Here is a 7,981-nt window from a genome sequence, read left to right as displayed (position 1 = left end):
GATCAAAAACAAAACACAACATCAAATGCTATGGTATTTACAAGGGAAGGTGATAGTGGTACCTCAAGGATTGGAGAAGAAACTGTCCACATCGTCTTGCATGCTGTCAAAAGTTTAGTTGGGGTCTTGTTGACGACTTGGAGGTGGAGATTGGGGCAGCTCGACGATGGGAATCGACCGGGACTCGGTCGAGTACGTGCTCGAGTGGGGGGGTCGAGCTGGACCGCGAGTCTTCTTTTCCTCTTCTATCTGGTCTCTCTTGCTTCCCTGATCATGAAAATACCAAAACAAAAATCAAAATACCAAAAACCCTAAACAATATGTACATGGATAGCTTAGGGATTTCCTCCCTAGTGAGCTTGTTTAAATTCACTAAGCTTGACCCTTGATGCCTTTTTAGGCTTGAGGAGCATCCTGGAGAAGCATTGTGCACTTCTCAGGTGTTTCCTTTTCTCCCAAATACTTCTTAACTCTCTGACCATTGACTGTGAACTCACTACCATCCTTGTTGAGAAGTGTGACAGCCCCAAATGGTAGGATCTCCTTTATCTCAAAAGGGCCTCCCCATCTACTTTTCAACTTCCCAGGGAATAACTTGAGTCTTGAATTGTAAAGCAAAGCTTGGTCTCCAGCCTGTAAGTCTTTAATGAGAATCTTCTTATCATGGAAGGCTTTAGTTCTTTCCTTGTAGATTTTGGAGTTTTCATAAGCTTCCAATCTGATTTCCTCAAGCTCATGCAATTCAAGGCTTCTCTTAGCTTGTGCTGTCCCTAGATCCAAGTTCAAAAGTTTGATTGCCCATAGGGCTTTGTACTCAACTTCAACTGGGAGATGGCAAGACTTGCCATAGACCAGTTGGAATGGGGTTCTTCCTATAGGTGTCTTGAAAGCTGTTCTATAGGCCCAAAGTGTTTCATCAAGTTTACTAGACCAATCCTTTCTTGTTGCTCCTACTATTCTTGATAGAATGGCCTTGATTTGTTTGTTTGACACTTCAACTTGTCCACTTGTTTGGGGGTGGTAGGCTGTAGACACCTTGTGTTTAACTCCATACTTCCTTAGCATTCCTTCAAAGATCTTGTTGATGAAATGTGTTCCTCCATCACTAATCACAGCTCTTGGAATTCCATACCTTGGGAAGATTATGGTCTTAAAAAGTTTAAGTACCACTTTGTGATCATTAGTAGGGCTGGCAATAGCCTCTACCCACTTGGAGACATAGTCCACTGCCACTAATATGTAGACATTCCTATTTGAAGGAAGATTAAAAGGTCCCATGAAATCAATTCCCCACACATCAAATATCTCAACTTCAAGAATTGGGTTTTGGGGCATCTCATTCCTTCTTGTGATATTTCCCATTCTTTGGCAAGCATCACACTTTGTGATGAACTTGTGAGTGTCCTTGAATAGTGTAGGCCACCATAGACCAGCTTGCAAGACTTTCTGGGCTGTCTTGAAAGTTGCAAAATGGCCTCCATACGTAGAACCATGACAATGCCCTAGCACTCCTTCAACTTCATTTTCTGCTATGCACTTTCTAAACAACCCATCTGATCCCTTTTTGTATAAGTAAGGTTCATCCCAATAGTACCCATTGATGTCTTTGAGGAGCTTTTTCTTCTTATAAGGGTCCATATCTGCCGGGACTTCTTCACACACCTTGTAATTGACTATGTCAGCATACCAAGGTAGATCTTCGCTTTCAAGTGCCATCCACTCCTCCATCTCATCCTGCTCGATCGTGTGCCCAAACATACTCGGCCGAGTGCATGCTCGAGTAGGCGGTCGATTTGGAGGCTGAGTTGTCCCTATTTGCATCAGCTTCTCCTCAGGCATTGAATCATCGATTGGAATCTCCTCCTCTATCCTCATTCTGGACAAATGATCAGCTACTCCATTCTCTATCCCTTTCTTATCAACTATTTCCATGTCAAATTCTTGGAGAAGCAGAATCCATCTTAACAACCTTGGTTTTGTGTCCTTCTTTGAGTAGATGTGCCTCAAAGCAGCATGATCGGTGTACACAATTACTTTGGACCCTACTAAGTAACTTCTGAATTTTTCAAAGGCAAAGACCACTGCTAGAAGCTCTTTCTCTGTTGTTGAATATCTTCCTTGAGTATCATCCAAGGTCCTGCTTGCATAGTGAATAACATGCAGCTTCTTATCTTTCTTCTGTCCCACAACTGCTCCTACTGCAAAATCTGAAGCATCACACATAATCTCAATTGGAAGATCCCAGTTTGGAGCTTGGACTATTGGGGCTGATATCAAAGCAGCCTTGATCTCCTTGAAAGTCTTCAAGCAATCTTCATCAAAGTTGAACTCAGTCTCCTTGCAAAGCAGCCTTGTCAATGGCCTAGCTATCTTTGAGAAATCCTTGATGAACCTTCTATAAAATCCAGCATGACCAAGAAAGCTTCTTATGTCCTTGACTGTTTTTGGTGGTTGAAGTTGAACCATGACTTCAATTTTTGCTTTGTCAACCTCAATACCCTTCTCTGAAATCTTATGACCAAGAACTATCCCTTCTTCAACCATGAAGTGACACTTTTCCCAATTCAAGACTAGATTTGTCTCCTCACATCTCTTTAAAACTCTGCATAGATTAGTAAGACAAGAAGAAAAGGAATCTCCATAGACAGAGAAGTCATCCATAAAAACTTCAACCACATCCTCAATAAGATCAGAGAAGATTGACATCATGCACCTTTGAAATGTAGCTGGAGCATTACATAATCCAAATGGCATCCTCCTATATGCAAAGGTACCATATGGACATGTGAATGTTGTCTTCTCTTGATCATTGGGATGAATAGGAATTTGGAAAAATCCAGAATATCCATCCAAGAAACAGTAATGGGTATGATTGGCTAATCTTTCCAACATTTGATCAATAAATGGAAGAGGAAAATGATCCTTCCTAGTAGCAGAATTAAGCTTCCTATAGTCAATGCACATTCTATGTCCTGTTATGGTTCTAGTGGGAATTAACTCATCACGATCATTCTTTACTACAGTGATTCCTCCCTTTTTAGGGACACAGTGGACTGGTGAGACCCAAGTACTATCAGAAATAGGATAGATCACACCAGCTCCAAGCAATTTTAGAATTTCTTTTTGACTACTTCCTTTAGGTTGGGATTAAGCCTTCTTTGAGGTTCAATACTAGAGTAGGATTCATTTTCAAGGTGGATTCTATGCATGCAGAGACTAGGTGAAATTCCTTTAATGTCATCCAAAGTATAACCAATAGCTTTTCTAAACTTCCTTAGCTCAACAACTAGCAAATCAAGCTCTCCCTACCCAAGTTAGCATTTACTATCACAGGGTAAGTAGAGTTCTCACCTAAAAAGACGTACCTTAGCCCAGAAGGGAGAGGTTTTAGCTCTACTTTTGGTGCATTCAGTTCAGAGCAGTCGTCTGTGGAGGACTCGGCTGTGCACTCGGTCGAGTGGTGTTGGTGCTCGGTCGAGTGTATGCTCGAGTGGATGGTCGAGCTATCCGTATTTGCTGTTTGAACTGACCAGACTTCCTCTCTTAATGCTGGTAACCCCTCAAAAACCTCTGGATGGTGTGATTCTTCACAGGAGTCCAATATATCTTCATAGGCCTTGGTCTCTTCATGGATGAACCCTTCCTCTCCACTTTTGGTTAAAACAGTTCTAAGGTGATCTTGTTCTGCTAGCTCTTCCATCAATTCTCCTGATAATTTGTCCAACTCTTCAACCCAAAAGACTTGTCCTCCAATTGTTGGTTTCTTCATAGCCTCTACAATGTCAAATGTCATTTTGAGGTCTTCTCCCAAGTTGAGATCAATCTTCCCTTGTCTCACATCAATTATTGCTCCTGCTGTAGCCAGGAAAGGTCTCCCCAAGATCAAAGGATCTTTTGGTTCTTCATCCATTTCCAAGACTACAAAGTCTGTTGGGACTTCCACTGCTCCAACTCTAACTGGTAGATCTTCGAAAACACCATGTGGTAATGTTATTGATCTATCAGCTAAGATTAGGGAGATGTTGCATGGCTTATACCTTGTAAACCCTAGGCGCTTAGCAACTGATAGAGGCATTAGGCTTACTGAGGCTCCCAAATCATAAAGGCATCTATTGAAGGTTAAGGGCCCTATAGAGCAAGGTAGAGTAAAGGAACCAGGATCTCTTAGCTTTTGAGGGTTCACTTGCTTTTGGATTATGGCACTACACTCATGGCTGAGAATCACCATCCCTTGAACTTCTTTGATCCATTCCATCACAGCATCTTTCAAGAATTTTTGGTAAGGAGGGATCATCACAAAGGCATCTATTAGAGGCATCCTAAGCTCAATCTCTCTAACTTGTTTGTCAAACAATGCCTTGTATTTTTCAACCATCTGTTTCTTAAATCTTCCTGGAAAAGGTAGTGGAGGCTTGTAAGGAGGAGGAATGAACCAGACTTCTTTTTCTTTGGAGGTAACTGGATTGATTTTCTCCTGAGAAGTAGCTCGATCGGGTACTCGACCACCTACTCGGTCGAGTGAGTGGTCGAGTGGTACATCGAATTCAATGGTGTTTTCATCCTGAGTTTCTTCTTGTTGGAAACCCTCCCCTTCCTGAATTCCACTGCCCTCAGTGTTGGGATGTGCTCCTAGCCTCGTTGGTAAGACTCTTCCACTGCGAAGATTGATAAAATTGGCAAATTCAGTAGTTTGCACAATAGTTGTGCCCTTGTGATGGTCATGCTTTGAGGCAGAAGCTTTGTGATTCTCCATAGTCACAATCCTGGATGTCAGTGTGTCAAACTTGGCGTGAAGTTCACTTTAAATATCATCTATCCTCTTGTTCAGCTCAGCAATTCTGTTTGCTGCCTCAATCTTCCCATTGGTTTGCCCAATCAACAGCTGTTGTATCATTGCTCTTAGGTCTTGTTCCTGGCCTTGGTTAGTCTGAAACCCTGGTGGGGGACACAATTGGGGCTGGAACACTTGTTGTTGCTGCTTTGGTGCATAGTTGTGCTGTTGTTGAGGCTGATGAGGTGGATAGACTTGGTCTTGAGGGTTGGCTACATTGGTGCTCCTATAAGAGAGGTTGTTCTGCTTGAAACCTCCACCTTGGTTGTAGCCTTTGTATCCTCCTCCATGGTTCTGCACAAAACACAACTCAGCAAACTCCCTATCTCCTTCCTGGACTGGAGCTTCTTCGTCACCAATGAAGTGCATTGTTTTTGACTGGCTTAGGAGAATCTTGTCAAGCTTCTCATTGACCATCTTTAAATCCTGCTTGTATTTGTCCTCCTGATCAGTGGAGGGGATCCTCATGGTTCTATCATAATCTTCATTATAATTACCATCTGACTGAGCAAGGTTCTCAACCAATTCCCATCCTTCTTCCACATTCTTGTTGAGGAAGTTGCCATTTGATGCTGTGTCAAGAAGCATTCTTATCTTGGGAAGCACTCCTCTATACAAAGTGCTTAGAAGGGACTCATTGCTGAAGCCATGGTGAGGACACTGAGTTTGGAATCCTTTAAACCTCTCCCAAGCTTCACAAAAGCTCTCATTATTCCTTTGAGCAAACCCAGAAATTTCATTCCTCAATCTAGCAGTCCTTGCATTGGAGAAGAACTTGGCCAGAAAAGTTTTCTTGCATGCATCCCATGTGGTTATAGCTCCAGTAGGAAGAGTCTTCTCCCATAGATGAGCTTTGTCTCCAAGGGAAAATGGGAATAGCCTTAACTTGAAGCCATCTTCACTTACTCCATTGATTTTTGTGAGGCCACATATTCTGTCAAACTCATCAAGGTGATCTAGAGGATCCTCCATTGGCAACCCATGAAATTTGTTGGCTTGTATCATGGAGATTAATCCACTCTTTATTTCATAATTATTATTGGCCACAGCAGGAGGCACAATAACAGCTCTTTGGTTGTGTGTGTTAGGTGCATCCCCAACACCAATGTGTCTAGGTCTATGATCATGGTGATCTTGCTGCTCCATGACTACTTGTTCTTCTTGTTGTTGAACTACTCTTCTTTGCTTATGTCTCAAACCCTTTTGTAGCCTGTGGATGTTGTCAATAGGCCTTTGAAGACTGTCTTTGCCTTTTGACCTTGTGTGCATCAACAAACTCGACTACAGACTCGAACAGGTACACGGTCGAGCGCAGGCTCGAGTGGGTGGTCGAGTCAACTGGGAAGTAATGGCTATTTGGATCCGGCTTCTGACTCGATCAGAAGCTCGATCACGGCTCGGTCGAGTGGGTGGTCGAGTGGGTACCTGAAACTCAAGACAGCCAAGCAAAGGAAGATTCGAGTTCAGTAACTTCACAAGTGTTTAAACGAACTTAATCTTAGACCAATAATGATCCTAAATGTCACAAAACAAACTCAAATGGGCAATGGCGCCAAATTGAAACTGGTTATTTTTGTGGTGATGAATGATGTATGGAATGATGACTTATGAATGAATGGATGTCAGGGTGTTTCAATTCCCCTTATGCAATTGTAGTATAAGAGGTGTCAATCCAATCTAAGTGTTTGTGAACAATCAAGATGTGCATATGAGTCTAAGTCAAGCCAGATGTAAAGGTTGTTTGTCACTAACAATCCTATGATGAAATGGAAAGTGCAGAAAGTAAAACTACAAGAACTAGGAGCTAAATGCAAATGGAACAGAGTGATTATGACAAACAGAAATATAAACTATAGAAATGCAAATATTGAACTAATGCACGGTAAGTAATGAACATGATACTAAATGAATGCAACAGAAATGCAACTAGGATGAAACAGGACAAGCATAAATCATAAACACAAGTTCTGGGTTGGAACTCGAGCAAGCACTCGATCGAGTGGTGATCGAGTGCAGGGTCGAGCTGGACAAATACGCAAAACAGAGCAACACAAGAAAAACAGAGCAATACCAAAACGAATCAAATAACAGGATTTAAGCTAAGAAATCAATAAACAAGGAAGGTCTTGAGGAGGGATTCATGGGCTGGACTAATAATTGAGGTCATCTAACTTGGTCAACAAATCTCAAACAACTTGAGCTAATCTCTAGACATATATTTCTAAGACATGTTTAATCCACTCTCAGGGCAAGAAACAATCAAACTCATGCATCTCTAGACTTGTTCTCACAAAGTAAAGAATCTACACAAGCAGGCATTAAGCAATATGTCAAAAATCAAACAAGACTTCTAATCTCTTAGCAAGCCTAATGATAGTCTCTAGATCTAGCCTTATCTATGCTCCTTAGACATTGGTATGATGCTAAGAGGCTTGAAATCAGATCCTACCCTCTCAGATATAGGATCAGCATTAAGAACATCTAGCCTAGAAGAGATCTACAACAATCAATCTTGACCAAATCAAACAAGCCACAAACACAGCCCAGCCTAACCCATCCTCAAGATCCTAAGCAACTACTCACAAGAACACATGATGAACACCAAATTCATAAACCCAGAAAATGATGAAACTTGCATGATTAGATAGATAAAGCAAAGATCTACAATATTGAAGAAGGAATCAAACACGAATTCTTAATATCTTGAAAGTTATGGAACCAACAAAATCCAAGAATTCTTTGTTTTCTCCTTTTAAAAGAAGTACAAGATCTATCAAAATAAAAGTGCAAAAGGAATAATTCTAAAAAAGGTAAAAACTAGGTTTTAGACTCTCTAAAAAGCTGGACTCTTTTGGTGGCTGCAGGTACAAGCCTTTATATAGATAATGTAGTGGAAGCCCTAAAAACGCTAGAAGACAAAATAGCCAGGCGGCTCGACCAACTCGACCTGGTGCTCGGTCGAGTGACCGGTCGAGTTGGCTCCTCTTGTGCTCCTCCCACTCGGTCGAGTCCCTCTCAGCACACGGTCGAGTGTCTGGTCGAGTGGGCAGTCGAGTTGGACTCCGGACCTTGGTTCTTCAGCCTTAGCTCTCTTGCTTTCTCCTCATGATTGCTTCACTTCTCCTCAGCATTGCTTCCATGCTCCTTAAG

General features: G+C 41.9%; 1 non-coding gene across 1 annotated transcript; it reads left to right on the top strand.

Annotated features, from left to right (window-relative positions):
• Positions 1-5,474: 5,474 nt before the first annotated feature.
• On the top strand, positions 5,475-5,581 carry LOC147934243 (small nucleolar RNA R71). The gene has a single exon (XR_015573327.1). It is a non-coding gene; the product is annotated as a small nucleolar RNA R71 (small nucleolar RNA).
• Positions 5,582-7,981: the final 2,400 nt, after the last annotated feature.

This window comes from Camelina sativa, chromosome 11, assembly GCF_030686135.1.
Source record: "Camelina sativa cultivar CO46 ecotype springtype chromosome 11, ASM3068613v1".
Lineage (NCBI taxonomy): Eukaryota > Viridiplantae > Streptophyta > Magnoliopsida > Brassicales > Brassicaceae > Camelina > Camelina sativa.
The sequence above is the reverse complement of the archived record's forward strand: the minus strand, read 5'-3'. Positions and strand labels throughout refer to the sequence as shown.